The sequence below is a fragment of the Vipera ursinii genome (assembly GCF_947247035.1).
Source record: "Vipera ursinii genome assembly, chromosome: 5".
In the NCBI taxonomy this organism is placed as follows: domain Eukaryota; kingdom Metazoa; phylum Chordata; class Lepidosauria; order Squamata; family Viperidae; genus Vipera; species Vipera ursinii.
This window is the reverse complement of record NC_139518.1, coordinates 14,310,327-14,326,926: the sequence shown is the minus strand read 5'-3', so window position 1 is coordinate 14,326,926 and position 16,600 is coordinate 14,310,327. Positions and strand designations below refer to the sequence as shown.

General features: G+C 44.7%; 1 protein-coding gene across 5 annotated transcripts in view; it reads left to right on the top strand.

The window, feature by feature from the left end:
• Window positions 1–16,600, top strand: part of NLGN1 (neuroligin 1) — a gene marked incomplete at both ends in the record, with an annotated part of 526,751 nt that overhangs the window by 125,916 nt on the left and 384,235 nt on the right. The gene's annotated exons all lie outside the window — the stretch shown is intronic.

Here is a 16,600-nt window from a genome sequence, read left to right as displayed (position 1 = left end):
ATCGGTTGCGGCTGCATTGGCTCTCGAAGATGAAAAGTTTGGGGAGGGATATAAGGGATATAGGCCATGTAATGTATTGGGCTTGCTTGTGAACACCACGTGGTAACGGCTGGTAGGTTGCTAGAGCAGGGAGCTAGCTAACGGCTCCCAGCATCTCAGACAACCCATCTCCAGCACTGCTATTGTTTGCCCCTAGGCGGCAATAGGTTGCTTCAAACCTATTGGCCGCCGCCTAGGGGCCAAGGTATAAATTGCTGAAGCTGCAGCCCTGTTCTCTAGTTCAGATCCTGCAAGCAATAAAACATGTTCTTTGCTGAACTCACTCACCTCATCTTCATTCCTGCGCAACGAACCCAGTACACAACAGACCACATGATCGGGAAGGTTTTAATGTGTTTGAGCAATGTGGTGGGACTAAGCAGTAAGATCTGACTGCTGGCCTAGCGACAGATTTGATTACAAATCATGGCTGTTTCCATAGGAGGCAGAGGAGGAGAGGTCCCAGGGCTTATGGAGCAAAGGGATGAGGCTGTCCGCAGGCCCAGAGGAAGAGAGAGAGTGTATTATATGTATATAGTTTATGCAATATGTTAACACAAGCAGTTCGCAATAATAAGAGAAACGTTGACAGCCGAACATGAGGTAAAAGTATTTGACAGCCGGCCACGAGGGAGTTTTGACAGCTGTCAAAACCCCCGACTTGCGCAGGCGCACTAGTTGACAGCTTTCAGCTGTCAAAGCAACACATGCCGCCAGCACGAGGAGCCGAGCTGTCAGGCGTTCCGCGAAGCTGATTGGAGCAGAAGCAAAGCGGGAAAAAGACCGGCCGGCGATTGGACCAGACGACCGGCGCCAGACTATAAAAAGCCGAAAGGCTCCTGTTAGTGTTGCTCTGTCTTAATAAACCTGTTGAAGTTACCAGCTGTCTTTGAGTGGTCTGTTCCAGCCACTTCACTGGCGACGAAGGTGGGATCCGCTTCCAGAGCTGAGGTCACGGCCAGGAAGAGTCCTCGGCCTATAGAGCGAGTCACTGGGAGTTTTAACTCCCGCAGCGAAGCGGACCACCGAGCCCTGACAGCATGGCAAATTTCGGACGAGTGAGGGAGTTCGACACTCACCACCCCGAGCGATGGGAGTCGCATCTGGGGCAGGTAGAGGGATTCCTCCTCGTCAGCAAAATAACAGATGACAGAGCCAAGGCAGCTGCACTTCTATACATCAGCGGTCCGCCCGTCTACGATGCTGCTGTCGGTTTATTCAGCCCGGTGCCGATCACAGAAGTTCCATATTCAGAACTCGTCGACCGGCTCAGCAAGCACTACATGCCGGCCCGCTCAGAACTGTACTGGCGGGTACAGTTCGCACAGCGAAAACAACGGCCGGATGAACCTGCAAATGATTTCATTGCGGGAGTCCGGCACGCTGCGCGGAGCTGCAACTTCCCCGACTTAGAGGACCGGATTCGGGACCAGGTGGTCATCGGGCTGAGGGACGAACGTCTCAAGAAGAAAATCACGTCCAAACCGGAGATGACACTCGCCCAGGTCTCCCGAGAGATTTTGGCGTATGAAGATAACCACAAGAAGCCCCTCAACCGAACGGCAGGGGAACCCCAAAGCAGCGTCCATCAGGACGAAGCGTGTCTCAGCGACGAAGAGTCCATCGATCTGACAGACACCGATGCGATTCAACGCCGAATGGAGAGAAGGCAAGGTAGACGGAGCGACAACAACGACCGTCCCAGTCCAAGAAACTTCACCTCAGCCCAGAGAGAACAACGAAACGCCTGTGCCAGCTGCGGAGGCAACCATGCCCGGGCAAATTGCCGTTTCCGGAGCGCTAAATGTCATAACTGTGGCAAGACCGGCCACATTAAACCCGTCTGCCGAGGCCGCCCCCGCGACAACCTGCATGAAGTAGAGGCTACTCCCCCAGGTACGATCACCCACCGAGCCAGTCAGGGAAAGCCCTCAGAGGGGTTAGTGAAAACAGTGGAGGGGGTACACAGTTTGAGCCCTAAGGTAAAAATTAAAGCTAAATTACAGGGAGTCTTCTGCGACATGGAGGTGGATTCAGGTTCTGCTGTAACCCTAATTTCGTCAAGGACGTATAGGGAAATTTGTAAGCGCAGTAAAAAAACAATACCGTTAGAAAGCCCTCAAGTTCAATTAGCTGACTACCAGAAAACACCGATTCAACTCAAGGGCAGGGCTAAGGTCTGGGTAGAGTACAAAAAGTTCAAGGGACCGCTAGAAGTAATAGTCACCCAGGGAGATCGCACTAATCTGATAGGGTTAAACTGGTTTAACCCCTTAGGAATTGCTCTTACAGGCGTCAACGCCATTCAAACCTCAACCCTGGAGACCGTCTGCAGGAAGTTTGCAGACGTTTTTGATGGTTCCTTAGGCAAATACACAGGACCTCCCATCGCCCTTAATTTAAACCCCGCCATACAGCCTATTAAAATCAGGGCCAGGCGGGTCCCCTTCGCCCTCAAACAAAAAATCGAGGACGAACTGGAACGCCTTGTCAAACTTGGAGTTTTAGAACCTACTGACGGGGGCAGTTGGGAAACCCCCATCGTAACACCTGTGAAACCAAATGGCCAGATTAGAATATGCGCTGACTATAAGGGGACGTTAAACTTAGCACTTAATGCCCACTCTTACCCCATTCCAGCAGTTAGGGATGTCCTGGCTTCCATTCGCTCCGGCGCCATTTTTGCGAAATTAGATCTCACGCAGGCGTATTTGCAGTTGCCTGTGACAGATGACACCGCGGTTGCCCAGACAATTGTCACGCACCGCGGAGCATTTAAAGTGACAAGACTACAATTTGGCATTTCGACCGCCCCAGGCATTTTCCAAAGCATTATGGAAAAAACATTAAAGGGAATCCCCGGGGTCTCCCCTTACTTCGACGATGTACTTATCGCCGGAGAAACAGAAGCCATTCTGGCTGACAGGCTGTCAGCTGTGCTAGAGCGATTCCGAACGGCCGGATTTAAACTAAAAAGAGAAAAGTGCTCTATAGGAGTTCCCTCTACAGAATTCCTCGGGTATAAGATTGACGCTCAGGGCATCCACCCCACTAACGACAAACTAAAAGCCATCCAAGCAGCCCCCAGCCCCAAAAACAAACAGGAACTTCAGGCGTTTTTGGGACTATTAAATTTTTACCATGCCTTCCTCCCCCACAAGGCTACTATTGCAGAGCCACTTCATAGGCTATTAGACAAGGGTAAAACCTGGACCTGGACAAGAGTGCATGAAAATAGTTTCCAGTCACTCAAGAGCATCATTTGTAAAAGCTCCACTATCACACTATTCCAGGAGGACACACCCGTCTGCATCGCTTGCGATGCGTCTCCATACGGAATAGGGGCAGTCTTGAGCCACCTGGACCAGGACGACACCCAAAGACCCATTGCATTTTATTCTCGAACTCTAACTAAAACAGAAAGGAATTACGCTCAAATTGACAGGGAGGCCCTGGCCATCGTCGCCGGGGTTAAAAAATTTCATGACTATCTGTATGGCAGACAGTTCACTATCTTCACAGACCACAAACCCCTATTAGGCATATTTACCTGGGACAAAACGACCCCGCAAATATTGTCCCCTAGAATCCTACGCTGGTCAACCTTTCTATCAGCTTACTCCTACAAATTGGTATACAAACCAGGCAGGGAATTAGGGCATGCAGACTGCCTCAGCAGACTCCCTATACGTTGCCACGACCCAGACCCAGCCCCTGCAAGTAACATTATGGCCATCGAGGAATTACCAGAATTTCCCCTCACAGCAAAAATCATTGCTGATAGCACCGCGAGGGACACAACTCTCAGCAGGGTTCTGCAATGGGTCACAACTGGATGGCCACACAAAAGCCCAGCAGAAACATTTCGCCCCTACTTCACCAGACAAGCCGAACTAACTTCTCATTTAGGCTGTCTACTATGGGGAAATAGAGTAGTGATACCACACACAAAGATACAACAAACATTAAAAACCTTACACGAAGGACACCCGGGAATGGTCAAAATGAAGTTACTTGCAAGAAGCTATGTATGGTGGCCAGGAATTGATAAGGACATAGAACAACATGTAGGGGGATGCTATACGTGCCAACTAACAAGAAGCGAACCACCCCATGCCCCAATCCATAAATGGGAAACAACAAAAAACCCATGGTCCCGTATCCACCTAGATTTTGCGGGACCAATACGAGGGCAGAATTTCTTAATAATTGTGGATAGCTTTTCTAAATGGCTCGAGGTGATACCCCTTAATAAAATAACAACATACTCCACTATACAAGCACTTAGGAAAGTTTTTGCAACACATGGCCTCCCAGACGTCATAGTTTCCGATAACGGCCCACAATTCACTTCTCGTGAATTTCAGATGTTCGCTTCGAGGAACTGTATTAGACTGGTGACGTCCGCACCCTTCCACCCGTCGACTAATGGCATGGCAGAAATAATGGTGAGGTCAACAAAAGAAGCACTTAATAAATTCATAAAAGGAAACTGGCACCGACGCCTTAGCCAATTCCTCCTAGCCCAACACACGACACCCGGTACCACCACTGGCAAATCACCAGCTGAACTTCGATGGGGCAGGAGGCTAATAACAAGATTAGACAGACTACACCCAGACAGAACTCCTAATGACCAAGAACTTCCTACATCCGCGCCACGAACCTTTCTCCCAGGGCAAGCTATCTGGGCTAGAAATTATACCAGCAACCAAAAATGGATCCAAGGGGTCATAATAAAACAAACCGGACCTGTCTCATACTTAATCCACTCTGACACACACGGCCAACTACGACGACACCTAGACCAAATACGAATCCGCAAACCACAAAACACACCCCCACCATCACAACAACCCCTTTTAACCCCCTTTATACCAAATACTCCGCCACCCGAAGAAGCACAGCCACAACCGCAGGAGGAAGGAGAACTCGGAGACGAGGCTCCCCCACGACGGTCCAGCCGATCGAGGAAGCCACCGACTTACTTGCAAGACTATGAATGGGCAGGAAGCAACAAACAAACTCACGGGGGTGAAAACCATCCAGGGGAAGGGTAAGGGGTGTATTATATGTATATAGTTTATGCAATATGTTAACACAAGCAGTTCGCAATAATAAGAGAAACGTTGACAGCCGAACATGAGGTAAAAGTATTTGACAGCCGGCCACGAGGGAGTTTTGACAGCTGTCAAAACCCCCGACTTGCGCAGGCGCACTAGTTGACAGCTTTCAGCTGTCAAAGCAACACATGCCGCCAGCACGAGGAGCCGAGCTGTCAGGCGTTCCGCGAAGCTGATTGGAGCAGAAGCAAAGCGGGAAAAAGACCGGCCGGCGATTGGACCAGACGACCGGCGCCAGACTATAAAAAGCCGAAAGGCTCCTGTTAGTGTTGCTCTGTCTTAATAAACCTGTTGAAGTTACCAGCTGTCTTTGAGTGGTCTGTTCCAGCCACTTCACTGGCGACGAAGGTGGGATCCGCTTCCAGAGCTGAGGTCACGGCCAGGAAGAGTCCTCGGCCTATAGAGCGAGTCACTGGGAGTTTTAACTCCCGCAGCGAAGCGGACCACCGAGCCCTGACAGCATGGCAAATTTCGGACGAGTGAGGGAGTTCGACACTCACCACCCCGAGCGATGGGAGTCGCATCTGGGGCAGGTAGAGGGATTCCTCCTCGTCAGCAAAATAACAGATGACAGAGCCAAGGCAGCTGCACTTCTATACATCAGCGGTCCGCCCGTCTACGATGCTGCTGTCGGTTTATTCAGCCCGGTGCCGATCACAGAAGTTCCATATTCAGAACTCGTCGACCGGCTCAGCAAGCACTACATGCCGGCCCGCTCAGAACTGTACTGGCGGGTACAGTTCGCACAGCGAAAACAACGGCCGGATGAACCTGCAAATGATTTCATTGCGGGAGTCCGGCACGCTGCGCGGAGCTGCAACTTCCCCGACTTAGAGGACCGGATTCGGGACCAGGTGGTCATCGGGCTGAGGGACGAACGTCTCAAGAAGAAAATCACGTCCAAACCGGAGATGACACTCGCCCAGGTCTCCCGAGAGATTTTGGCGTATGAAGATAACCACAAGAAGCCCCTCAACCGAACGGCAGGGGAACCCCAAAGCAGCGTCCATCAGGACGAAGCGTGTCTCAGCGACGAAGAGTCCATCGATCTGACAGACACCGATGCGATTCAACGCCGAATGGAGAGAAGGCAAGGTAGACGGAGCGACAACAACGACCGTCCCAGTCCAAGAAACTTCACCTCAGCCCAGAGAGAACAACGAAACGCCTGTGCCAGCTGCGGAGGCAACCATGCCCGGGCAAATTGCCGTTTCCGGAGCGCTAAATGTCATAACTGTGGCAAGACCGGCCACATTAAACCCGTCTGCCGAGGCCGCCCCCGCGACAACCTGCATGAAGTAGAGGCTACTCCCCCAGGTACGATCACCCACCGAGCCAGTCAGGGAAAGCCCTCAGAGGGGTTAGTGAAAACAGTGGAGGGGGTACACAGTTTGAGCCCTAAGGTAAAAATTAAAGCTAAATTACAGGGAGTCTTCTGCGACATGGAGGTGGATTCAGGTTCTGCTGTAACCCTAATTTCGTCAAGGACGTATAGGGAAATTTGTAAGCGCAGTAAAAAAACAATACCGTTAGAAAGCCCTCAAGTTCAATTAGCTGACTACCAGAAAACACCGATTCAACTCAAGGGCAGGGCTAAGGTCTGGGTAGAGTACAAAAAGTTCAAGGGACCGCTAGAAGTAATAGTCACCCAGGGAGATCGCACTAATCTGATAGGGTTAAACTGGTTTAACCCCTTAGGAATTGCTCTTACAGGCGTCAACGCCATTCAAACCTCAACCCTGGAGACCGTCTGCAGGAAGTTTGCAGACGTTTTTGATGGTTCCTTAGGCAAATACACAGGACCTCCCATCGCCCTTAATTTAAACCCCGCCATACAGCCTATTAAAATCAGGGCCAGGCGGGTCCCCTTCGCCCTCAAACAAAAAATCGAGGACGAACTGGAACGCCTTGTCAAACTTGGAGTTTTAGAACCTACTGACGGGGGCAGTTGGGAAATCCCCATCGTAACACCTGTGAAACCAAATGGCCAGATTAGAATATGCGCTGACTATAAGGGGACGTTAAACTTAGCACTTAATGCCCACTCTTACCCCATTCCAGCAGTTAGGGATGTCCTGGCTTCCATTCGCTCCGGCGCCATTTTTGCGAAATTAGATCTCACGCAGGCGTATTTGCAGTTGCCTGTGACAGATGACACCGCGGTTGCCCAGACAATTGTCACGCACCGCGGAGCATTTAAAGTGACAAGACTACAATTTGGCATTTCGACCGCCCCAGGCATTTTCCAAAGCATTATGGAAAAAACATTAAAGGGAATCCCCGGGGTCTCCCCTTACTTCGACGATGTACTTATCGCCGGAGAAACAGAAGCCATTCTGGCTGACAGGCTGTCAGCTGTGCTAGAGCGATTCCGAACGGCCGGATTTAAACTAAAAAGAGAAAAGTGCTCTATAGGAGTTCCCTCTACAGAATTCCTCGGGTATAAGATTGACGCTCAGGGCATCCACCCCACTAACGACAAACTAAAAGCCATCCAAGCAGCCCCCAGCCCCAAAAACAAACAGGAACTTCAGGCGTTTTTGGGACTATTAAATTTTTACCATGCCTTCCTCCCCCACAAGGCTACTATTGCAGAGCCACTTCATAGGCTATTAGACAAGGGTAAAACCTGGACCTGGACAAGAGTGCATGAAAATAGTTTCCAGTCACTCAAGAGCATCATTTGTAAAAGCTCCACTATCACACTATTCCAGGAGGACACACCCGTCTGCATCGCTTGCGATGCGTCTCCATACGGAATAGGGGCAGTCTTGAGCCACCTGGACCAGGACGACACCCAAAGACCCATTGCATTTTATTCTCGAACTCTAACTAAAACAGAAAGGAATTACGCTCAAATTGACAGGGAGGCCCTGGCCATCGTCGCCGGGGTTAAAAAATTTCATGACTATCTGTATGGCAGACAGTTCACTATCTTCACAGACCACAAACCCCTATTAGGCATATTTACCTGGGACAAAACGACCCCGCAAATATTGTCCCCTAGAATCCTACGCTGGTCAACCTTTCTATCAGCTTACTCCTACAAATTGGTATACAAACCAGGCAGGGAATTAGGGCATGCAGACTGCCTCAGCAGACTCCCTATACGTTGCCACGACCCAGACCCAGCCCCTGCAAGTAACATTATGGCCATCGAGGAATTACCAGAATTTCCCCTCACAGCAAAAATCATTGCTGATAGCACCGCGAGGGACACAACTCTCAGCAGGGTTCTGCAATGGGTCACAACTGGATGGCCACACAAAAGCCCAGCAGAAACATTTCGCCCCTACTTCACCAGACAAGCCGAACTAACTTCTCATTTAGGCTGTCTACTATGGGGAAATAGAGTAGTGATACCACACACAAAGATACAACAAACATTAAAAACCTTACACGAAGGACACCCGGGAATGGTCAAAATGAAGTTACTTGCAAGAAGCTATGTATGGTGGCCAGGAATTGATAAGGACATAGAACAACATGTAGGGGGATGCTATACGTGCCAACTAACAAGAAGCGAACCACCCCATGCCCCAATCCATAAATGGGAAACAACAAAAAACCCATGGTCCCGTATCCACCTAGATTTTGCGGGACCAATACGAGGGCAGAATTTCTTAATAATTGTGGATAGCTTTTCTAAATGGCTCGAGGTGATACCCCTTAATAAAATAACAACATACTCCACTATACAAGCACTTAGGAAAGTTTTTGCAACACATGGCCTCCCAGACGTCATAGTTTCCGATAACGGCCCACAATTCACTTCTCGTGAATTTCAGATGTTCGCTTCGAGGAACTGTATTAGACTGGTGACGTCCGCACCCTTCCACCCGTCGACTAATGGCATGGCAGAAATAATGGTGAGGTCAACAAAAGAAGCACTTAATAAATTCATAAAAGGAAACTGGCACCGACGCCTTAGCCAATTCCTCCTAGCCCAACACACGACACCCGGTACCACCACTGGCAAATCACCAGCTGAACTTCGATGGGGCAGGAGGCTAATAACAAGATTAGACAGACTACACCCAGACAGAACTCCTAATGACCAAGAACTTCCTACATCCGCGCCACGAACCTTTCTCCCAGGGCAAGCTATCTGGGCTAGAAATTATACCAGCAACCAAAAATGGATCCAAGGGGTCATAATAAAACAAACCGGACCTGTCTCATACTTAATCCACTCTGACACACACGGCCAACTACGACGACACCTAGACCAAATACGAATCCGCAAACCACAAAACACACCCCCACCATCACAACAACCCCTTTTAACCCCCTTTATACCAAATACTCCGCCACCCGAAGAAGCACAGCCACAACCGCAGGAGGAAGGAGAACTCGGAGACGAGGCTCCCCCACGACGGTCCAGCCGATCGAGGAAGCCACCGACTTACTTGCAAGACTATGAATGGGCAGGAAGCAACAAACAAACTCACGGGGGTGAAAACCATCCAGGGGAAGGGTAAGGGGTGTATTATATGTATATAGTTTATGCAATATGTTAACACAAGCAGTTCGCAATAATAAGAGAAACGTTGACAGCCGAACATGAGGTAAAAGTATTTGACAGCCGGCCACGAGGGAGTTTTGACAGCTGTCAAAACCCCCGACTTGCGCAGGCGCACTAGTTGACAGCTTTCAGCTGTCAAAGCAACACATGCCGCCAGCACGAGGAGCCGAGCTGTCAGGCGTTCCGCGAAGCTGATTGGAGCAGAAGCAAAGCGGGAAAAAGACCGGCCGGCGATTGGACCAGACGACCGGCGCCAGACTATAAAAAGCCGAAAGGCTCCTGTTAGTGTTGCTCTGTCTTAATAAACCTGTTGAAGTTACCAGCTGTCTTTGAGTGGTCTGTTCCAGCCACTTCAGAGAGGCTTTTGGAGGAGTTAGAGGTGGCAAAAGAGTTCTCCAGAGGCAAAAAGGAGCGTGGCCCCTTTAAGGAAAAGGTGGAACAGTCAGGATCAGAAAAAGGAAAGGAGGAGAGGTTGTTGTGAAAGAATACAAGCTAATTTCAGAGCTAATCTGCATGGAGCTCTTTCTATCTGTCATGTTTGCCATTGTTCACTCCCTAGAGACTAAAATGGACGTTCTGAAATGTAAGCTAGCCACAAACAAGGAGTGTATATCGGAGGAGGTGATGCTTTGAAAGTTGTATGCAAGGAAATTTAATTTTGATGTATGCCAATTGGTGTACGTTCAAAGTGACAATAAAGTTGTTGTTGCTATTCAACCCAGGACTTCCACCTGCTCAGCTTTGACAAAGGGTATTTCCACGATTCAGATTTTTCTTTACAAATTTTAAGCTCCAAGATTCTAAAAATCACTGATTGTTCCATTTCTGATTTTCAAATGTTGTCCCACGTATTCTATGTCCACAGTTTTCCGATCAGTTAGTTCACATCCTTAACATATATACAGATAGTCCTCAACTTACGACTACAATTTATCCAAAATTTCTGTTGCTAATTGAGATATTTGTTAAGTGAGATTTGCCTCATTTTGCAACCTTTCTTGCCACTGTTGTTAAGTGAATCACTGCAGTTGTTAAATTAGTGAGATGGTTGTTAAGTGAATCTGGCTTTCCCGTTGTCTTTGTTTGTCAGAAGGTTGCAAACTGGGATCACACAACTCTGGGATACAGCAACCATCATAAATGTGAGTCAGTGGCCAAGCATCTGAATTCTGATCACATAACCATGGGGATGCTGCAGTGGTCATAAGTGTGAAAAATGGTCATTAGTTACTTTTTTCACTGCTGTTGCAATTTTGAACAGTCACTAAATGAATTGTTGTAAGTCAAGGACTAGCTGTAATTACATGCTATACATTATACTTACATCAATAATATATGCCAGCAAATTATGTTCATACAATCAGCATGCATAAATATTCTGTCCTCTACTCTACCACCCTAATATTTAACAATTTACTAGCACACGTTGACAGCATACAGATCAGAGAACTAAATGTTTTAGCAAATGGCTAACATTCTCCTTCTGGAATTAATTTTAGTAATTTTAGCTAAACTGGAATTAACAAGCACTAGAATAACGGTCAGAACAAACTACATGAATCAAATTATTTCTAATCTGTGTCACTGTTGCCTAGAGAATAAATCAAATCCAATTTCCATATGAATATGTAATTTGCTAAAAAAGAAAAAAAAATGCCTGTGTAGAATTGAACATTGAACTCCATTTAGTATAGGAATTGACATATCAGATGAATTGGACCTGGCAAACGTAAAATTTGTCTAAGACTGCTTTAGAATAAATCACCTCTAAAATTTAGTTCTTTTTTGACTTGGGGACTGATATTTTAAACAATCAATCTATAGTAACAGTGACGCAGAAAGCATCCAACAGCTTTTTTATTTGTTTTTGGCCAATTCACAAGGTATAAATTATTTTTTTTAGATAATTGCTGAAGGAAAAAGAATCAATACAAATATACATAGGGCCTTTTTAAAATGAAAAAAGGAGATATATTGGTCATTGTGGAAAAGTATCTTTCTCTCTTTCCCGTTGAATTCTGAATTTCTGTTCATACTACACTGAATTTGCCTGTACTTCTTCACAAATGGGAAGCAAAGCTCAACATATATGTACACACACAAATACATGTTAAATGTGCCTGCATTTCACTCTGCACAGGTATAGTATACTATTGCTCAATAGTAGTAACTGTGAGAAGGATCTCAGAGTCCTAGTGGACAATCACTTAAACATGAGCCAGCAGTGTGCTGCAGCTGCCAAAAAAAGCCAACACAATGCTAGGCTCTATTAGAATCAAGATCACATCAAGTGTTAATGCCACTTTACAATGCCTTGGTAAGGCTACACTTGGAATACTGCATCCAGTTTTGGTCACCACGATGTAAAAAAGATGTTGAGAGTACAGAGAAGAGCAACAAAGATGATTAGGGGACTGGAGGCCAAAACATATACTCAATTGCTGGAATTGAGTATGTCTAATTTAATGAAGAGAAGGACAAGGGGGGACATGATAGCAGTGTTCCGATATCTCAGGGGCTGCCACAAAGAAGAGGGAGTCAAGCTATTCTCCAAAGCGCCCTAAGGCAGGACAAGAAGCAACGGATGGAAACTAACTAGAGAGAAGCAACCTAAAACTAAGGAGAAATTTTCTGACCAAATAAAATCCTTAATCATCCTTTGCGCAGATATCTGGAACAATCTGATGTTGCCCTGTTGTACTTCTTCAATGCAGGATTTCACTGAATACCTTGCTGAAAATGTATTGCCTTCCACTTGGTTGCTTAGTGATTAGTTTGATATATGCTTAAGTACTTCATAATCCTGTTTTATGCCTCATGCAATCTTCTGATCTGAGTGAGTCTGTCCGTCACTAAGCTTGAGGAGATTTGGCTGTTTGAAATAATCAGCTAGAAGTTATCTTTCTTATTCATGCATATGAGTCCCTTCATGGTTGTTCTTCTTCCTTTTGTAAAAGGTTATGTGAACATTAGTTTTCTGTGCCATGTTTTAAAAAGCTTGAATTTATTATTATTTATTATGCTTATAGCTGGAAAGGTTTCTCTGGCTGGCCCCCAAAATGAAGACAGCATCAAAATGTAACCTGGAGCGCATGAAAACAATTAACAATTGTTTTTAAATCAGGTATTAGAAATTGTAATCAGGTATAAGGAATGTTTTGAAAGCATCCAGTTCCGAATCTGAGCATCAGTGCAAAGAATCATAATGCTACTATTAGGATGATTCATAATTTGAGATTTTATTAATTTACTTATTTATTCGGCAAAGGAACCATCATGTTAATATTAGGAGGATTCACAATTTGAGATTTGGGATCCTCTCAGAATTCCAGTTACTTATGCTTCAAGTAATATTTTCAAATATTTTTCAAAGGTAGATCCAGGCAGAGTATTTTGCAATAAATCTAACCTAGCTGTGTGATCAAGCCATGTGCATAGATATAGAAGCCCACTTTTTCCCGGCAAGTATTGGTAGCAACTGATCAAAGCTACTGTTGACCACAGTTGCTCCTTAACCTTCCAGAAATTGCACATCTGAGAGTCAGCACAGAGATTGTTGGCATTGGAGTGGCTTTCACCACTTGTCCGCCAGCCTTGTACACTGTACAGTCATTCTATTAACTTACAATCTTTTAAGAGACAGACTGTAACACTTCTGGAAGAAAGATGAGGTTCCAAGAAGTTGTAAGAGCACTTATCCAGAGCGGAAGAAAGAACAACTATGGTAATATATTGAAATATTCATCTGGAGAGATGTTTTGTCCTGAAAGGAAGCCCTTCTGATTACTTTCCACATCACGTTTTTAACAAAAACTGGTATTTTAACCATTGCTTGGTTGCCTAGGATACGCAGGCTATATAGGTCTCAGATGATTCTGGCAGACACACTTTCAGGCCCTGGTTCTAAGGGCTGCGAGTGGCTGGTTGCTCTCTGAAGATGGAGGAAATGCTGCTGAACTAGAAACAAAGTGGTTTCTGAAGACATGTGTCGTTTTGCTAATACACTGTCGAGAGCAACTTAATTACACCATTTGGAATAGTGCTGCTTATGAAACACTGGAGTTTCCCCAATGTAACCTACTTATAGGCAAGTTGCATAGTAAATATGATTTCCTATTGATCTGTGTATGCAGTAAATTGAATGTAAGTAGATTTTCATTTAGATGATGTGCTAGGAAAGAGTTGTGTGATCTCCAGCAGTGTAGAAACAGAATAGTGTGTTACTGTAGAATGGTAAGAAGTTGTAAGATTGGGTGCTCTTGCATTCTAGGTTCCAAAACTTGCCTTGAGCTTTGACCTGGTTATGGGTTGAGCTTTTTGATGCAATGGTTGCCTGTTCCATGAGCAAACTCTTGGATTTTTAATTGCTTTTTGTCAGACTCCAAAAACCAAGAAAGCAAGCTAAGAATATTAAAAGTAGTTTCCTTTATGGTTTCTTACCTATAGACAGAAATTTTGTCAAAGTAGAAAAGACTACACTATAAATCATATACTGCACCATGAAAATTATTAGGATAGCAACTGTATTCACCCTCTTTCTCCCACACAAACTTCACTGTCTCTTTCTACTCTGGAATGCAGTCACTTCCTCCAGGAACCCAGACAACATTCCATCATCAATAATGTGATGTTTTATTGATGGTTCACCAGCCAAAATCACATGCTGATTGGATGGCCATATAAATTATTAAATAAATAAAGACAGTTATGCTTGAAAAGAAGTTATAATAACAAATGTACTAGAGGAATCTCCAGCAAATTCTTGTTGCTTGTTGGTTCACTGAACAATTGTTGTAACCAGGTGCACAGCTGTTTATCTGTGCAGAATGGTTTATACAGTATAGGCAATCTGTTTCACTCAAGTTACCTTTCTGCTTCTCTGCACAAATTCAGATCTGGTAAAGTAATTGTGTATCTGGCTACTACAAAACAACAACAACAAAAAAAAAACTACCACATACTATAGAGAAGTACGGTAGATTGTTAACTTCTTAAGAGGCAGAGAAACTTTAGGGTGAGTTCTGTTTATTAAAATACTTATAATGTGGATATATTTTCTTGAAAAAGATATTTCTGAAGACATTAATTCTAAAAGGCACATTTAATGCTTCTAAGCTGAGAGAGAGGCAACACATAAATTAAATGGAAAGTTCAAAGGACAGCAGAGTTACAACTTTTACATTTTCTGGGAAGTAGGAACCACAAAGGTATAATTTCCAATGTAGACTGAACAAAATCTTGGAACATATTAATTGCCAAACTCTACTAGAAAAAAATAATTGAAGATGCATATAAGTCTATTAGCTACTTTTCATCCTGGGTATAATATTTTAGGAGAGCTGGCATATGCAACATTAACATTACTAATAATTTAATTTCAAGACCTTGAATGGTTTAGCTGATTAGCTACAGTTTTTTGTTTCCAGATTGTCTGTGTATAAAGAAAAGGAAAATATTCTAAATTGTTCTGTGTTAAGTACCATTTTTGTTTTGTTGTCATCATGGCCCAGCAGCAGCTAAATGACACAATAAAGATAATTACAGTATGGAATTAAGGATTTGCAGCATGCTGAACAAGTCATATTGCCTCTCATTAATTGTCAGTACAAGAAAAGCAAGGGGCAGTAGTTTCCTGCACATAACTAAATGCATGAGTTAGGCAATCAACACTATTCCATTTTATATCTATTTTGCTCCTGAGATATCTGGCTTGAGGTAAACTCTGGCATTTCAGTAGCTAGCATAATTGATTATTTCTCATTTCCAAATTCAGATCTCAGGCCAAGGAGCAATAGGAAGAATGAAAGATTAGTCCTATCCACTTCTTATCCAGATCGCAGATATCTATTCTCAAATAATTTAAGTGCACATACATTCTCATTACATTTGCTTTTATATGGTATATGAGAGGTACATTGCTTTAGCTCTTTATTCTGCCTTGTTCCTGCAAGCTAGTTGGTGTGAAGGAATTAATTCAGCAAAAAACACATCTGGCAACAGATAGTAATAGGTCTTTCTCATAGACCTATTAGTCTATGGTTTAGTGCTTAAGATGCTGGCCTAGAAACCAAGAGACTGTGAGTTCTAGTCCTGTCTTGGGCATGACTGGCTAGGTGACTTTGGACCAGTCACACTGTCTCAGGCCAACCCACCTCACAGGCTTGTTTTTACGGGTAAAATAAGAGGATAAAGGAGTATTAGGTATGTTCACCTCCTTGAGTTACTTATAAAGTAATAAAGGAGAGATAAAAATCAAATCAATAACTATAAGACTGGGTGGTCCATTACATAGGAATGACAAACAGTCATAGAAAGATTTCATTTTTATTTCTATAGAAAGACTTTTCTTTCATTATGGCTTCTTGGCTTCAAAAAAGTTTTGTATCAGAAGTTCTTGAATTCTAGTGAATCCAATTGTTTAATTGTTTAATTGGGTTCAGTCATTGCCTATTGGGTAAAGCAGGACAGGCAAGACTGTACCAAAAAAGGGGAAAAATAAATTGAACATGCATTGGAATAATAGGTAATAGACAGCTCTCAATTTCACTACTAGGTCTGACCCATTTAACCAGAATGCCTTTGGTGATGTGGAAGTTAATTGCTTTCACTGCATTTTGTTACTACTAACTCCACTGTTTCCACTCAAACAGGAAATCTATTTAATACTAAAAAAAAGCAGAATAAAAGGTGTACTTTCAGCCAAGTATGTTGGTAAATATTCAAGAGGTTCAGATCTTCTAGGACAGGGGTCTTCAATCCTGGCCCTTTTAGGACTTGTGGACTTCAACTCCCAGAATTCCTTAGCCAGGAACGCTGAGTTGAAGACCCCTGTTCTAGGACAGTTGGCCAGATTGCAACCCCCAGACACAAAATTGGAAGCAAAAAGTTATTTTTCCTTTATTTCTGGTGGACT